Consider the following 4,036-nt stretch of genomic DNA (forward strand, 5'->3'; position numbering starts at 1 on the left):
TGAATTAAAAATTTATTTGATTTGAATATTAATTTTATTTGGGGTGTAGTTTGAATTAGATGGATTTTTAAAAAAATTTAATGATTTAATTTCAAACAGATTGAATTTATAATTTTATAAATTAAAAAAATTAAATATATATATAATAAATTTTAATATTAAATTTTAGAGTAAAGGACAAATCCGTCCCTAACCTTTTTTTTACGTAGACATTTTCGTTCCCAAGGTTTGGAAAATACTTTAATGTTCCTGACCCTCCGAAAAAGTAGACATATTTACCCCTCCGTTAGAGTCGCTCCGTTTGCCCTGACAGAAAACGGTGACGTGGCTCCCGTGGCGCTGACCTGGCCGTTACGGGCTGCCACGTGGGATGGACTTTTGAAAAGAGGACGTATTAGTCATTTCACACCAAAACGTGTAGCTTTTCAAAACAGGACATATTAATCCTCTCACCCCAAAACGACGCCGTTTCTCCCCCACCCCCAATCTATGAAATCCTTGAGCCCTAATCCTTCGAATTCAGTGTGAAGGTGAAGCGGGTGAAGGAAGAAAGGAAGCATTCCGACCCATGGCATCCGACGGAGCTCGGCCACAAGTCCGACGGCCAGACCATCGAGTGGCTCCTTTGCCAGGCCGAGTCCTCAATCATCGCCGCCACCGGAACCGGAACCACTCCCGCCAACTTCTCCTCCGTTTTCGTCTTCGTACGCGGCGGTGCTGGCTCTCTCTCTTCTCCTTCCTCAACCTCTGCATCATCTTCGCTCGACCACAAGTCCTTGCTCGCTCCCACTCCTTCATACTCGGCAAGTGCATACGCACTGACGACGACGCTTCCGCCAAGGAAGCTTTTGCCTTTTTGTAAATTGGTATCTCTATGCTCCAAAGTTAAATTCTTTCCAGTTGATGGTAAAGTTACTGGCTTTGTGGTGAAGTTGCTTTCATAAAGTCAGGAAATTTTGTGTTTGTTGAGGAGGATTTGGATTTTGGAGGGAATGAAATCAAGTTTAGTTGTGAAAGGGAGGGTTTAGGTGAGGTGTGTATTTAGATGAGAAAGGTATTGGATCCTCTTACTGGAAATTGGCGCTCTATCGCCAGCATAGGAACCAATATGGCATCTTATGATGCAGCAGTTCTCAACGGGAAGCCTCTCGTCAAGGAAGGCTGGTTATGGCCTTTTTATGTCTCTCCAAGGGGACAAGTCTATGATCCCAGAACAAATAATTGGGAAAACATGGCTGTTGGACTTAGAGAAGGCTGGACCGGTTCAAGTGTCGTTGTTTATGGCCATTTGTTTGTTGTCTCTGAGCTCGAAAGAATGAAGCTAAAGGTCTATGACACGGAAACAGACTCCTGGGATGCCTTAGATGACCCCCCTTTGCCTGAGCAAATATGTAAGCTTTTTGCTGTCAATGCTTGCGATTGCCATATTTATGTCGTGGGCCGAAATCTTCATGTTGCTGTTGGTCATATCTCTAGACTGCTTCCAGACGAAAATTCTGACGAAAAATGGAGCTTCAGTGTTCGGTGGCATGTAATCGATGCACCGGAGAGTTTATCTAATCTCACTCCTTCAAGCTCTTAGGTGCTGTTTGCATAATTTTTCTTATTCTCTCAGATCCGTTTTCTCCATATGCAATTTCTGGTAAGTTGCTGATTCTATTTGAGAGTGTAGCAATTTTTTCAGAATTATAAGGAGTTCTTACATGTTCGTTCTTCATAAATTGCACAATCTTGACTGGTTGAATTGTGAACTGAGCCTGTGAAATTGAATTTGTGCTCTGTTGTTAGTGAATATGTCGCTGGATTGCTTGTTGAATCTGAATTTGCTTAGACTCCTGCCTCTCATTTTTCTTGAAATTTCGCTGATGTTGCTGCGATTTATTACTCTGTTGATTCTTTGTTTATGTGTTTTGGATGCATTGCTAATGATTCTGGAATTGCAGAATTGGAAGTGCTGAATTTGCTGCTTTTGGATTTGGTGAAGTATTGTTGATTGGAAATGCAGAAGGGGATTAAAGTGTGTTTGGAGGGGTGGGGGAGAAACGGCGTCGTTTTGGGGTGAGAGGACTAATATGTCCTGTTTTGAAAAGCTACATGTTTTGGTGTGAAAGGACTAATACGTCCTCTTTTCAAAAGTCCATCCTATGTGGCAGCCCGTAACGGCCAGGTCAGCGCCACGGGAGCCACGTCACCATTTTCCGTCAGGGCAAACGGAGCGACTCTAACGGAGGGGTAAATATGTCCACTTTTTTGGAGGGTCAAGGACAGATTTGTCCTTTACTCTAAATTTTAAATTACCAATAATAATGTAACAAGTTTTAATAAAATCTTAAAAAATCAACATAACATAACAATAAAAATAAAATTATGGTTAATTAAAATAAATAAATAATATTTTGACCATAAAATATTTATTAAATAATAATAATATATAAATAATATAAAAAGCATAATAAATTGAACATGTTATAACTATAATTGTAAATATAATAATAAAATAATAATATTATAGTACATTGTGCGATTTGAATTGGATTGGATTGGTTATGAGAAGTAGATTCAAAATTCGATACAATCTGGCGGTTTGTAAAAGATAGAATCCAATCAAATCTAAACTATACAATGTGCTATAATATTATTATTTTATTATGGTTAAATACAATTTTGGTCCCTAACGTAGAGGCTGAAAATTTATTTCGTCCCTGCCCTTTTTTCCGCTACAAAATGGTCCCAAAGGTTTTAATTTGTTTTAAAATCGTCCTTCGGATGAAAATATCATTCCATTTTTTTCCCAAATCAACCAAAAGCGAAGCTGAACCCAGAAGCAGAAGCAGATCAGAAACAGAAACAACACCAATGAACTCAGAAAATCATAATCATCATCAAAAGAACAACAAGAACCCATAACTCAGAAAATCATCATCATCATCAAAACTCAGAACCCAAAACTCAAAAAAACAAAAATCCATAACTCAGAACTCAGAAAAATCAATCGATAATGGAATCAGGAGAACAACAACAACAAAAGAACAGAAACCAGAAGAATTGATAATCAGAAGCAGAAGCAGCAGAACCAGAAGAAACCAGAAACTGGCGAGGAGCAGCGACGATCGGCGGCCAAGCAAGGAGGAGGAGCAGAAACGGCGAGCAGCGCGCAACGTCTACTCTCGCGGATCTGCTGGCGTCGACGTCGAACCAGGAAGAGGAGCAACGGCGAGATCAGGCGGCGAGATCCAGCAGAGACGACGAGGAGCAGCGGTGGCGGCGGCGGCAGCGAAGAGCGGTGGCGGCGCGCGAGGACCCTTCCCATTCCCCCTCTTCTTTTTGAACCCCCCTCCCCCCCTCTTCTCCCTTCGTGTTCCCTTTCCCCTTTCCCCTTTACGCTTTTTCTTTCCTTTTTTATTTTTTTAGTTAGCGGTAAAATGGTAATAAAAATAAAAAATTTGATAAAAATGACGATTTTAAAACAAACTAAAACTTTTGGAACCATTTTGTAGCGAAAAAAGGCCGGAGACGAAATAAATTTTCGGCTTCTATGTTAAGGACCAAAATCGTACTTGACTCATTTTATTATTATATTTACAATTATACTTATAACATGTTCAATTTTGTAGTGTCTCTTCTTTTTTTTTGTAAGTATTTTTCTTTTTTCTTTTAATAATTTTATTTTTTTATTTTTGTATGATTAGGAACGAAAATGCTATTGATCCAATAATGATTCAGCCTTTAAATATCTTTTAAATTAGTTGTTAGTTAACATTATTTTAAGTCTTATTATTTAACTTAGACTTTTTATAAAAAAATTTGAATATGTATCATTACTCTATTTTATTATATTAATTTTTTAATCAACTAATTAATTATGTTTTCTAGGAACCCCTATCAATTTTATTTAATTTAAATTACTATTATAACTATTTCAGTGAGAGAACTTCAAAAAACATAAAAAAAAGTTGTTTTTTATTTTAAAATAATTTAAATAATTAACCTGCACTGTTTATCAAAATTTTCAACTCTTTTGCATGAAAACTTGAAA

At 37.8% G+C, this 4,036-nt stretch overlaps 1 pseudogene; it reads left to right on the top strand.

Moving 5' to 3' along the window:
* The first annotated feature begins 1,108 nt into the window (after positions 1-1,108).
* Positions 1,109-2,016, top strand: LOC148547450 (F-box/kelch-repeat protein At1g30090 pseudogene; annotated as a pseudogene).
* Positions 2,017-4,036: the final 2,020 nt, after the last annotated feature.

The sequence above is a fragment of the Arachis ipaensis genome, chromosome B8 (assembly GCF_059453495.1).
Source record: "Arachis ipaensis isolate K30076 ecotype BB chromosome B8, ASM5945349v1, whole genome shotgun sequence".
Taxonomy (NCBI): domain Eukaryota; kingdom Viridiplantae; phylum Streptophyta; class Magnoliopsida; order Fabales; family Fabaceae; genus Arachis; species Arachis ipaensis.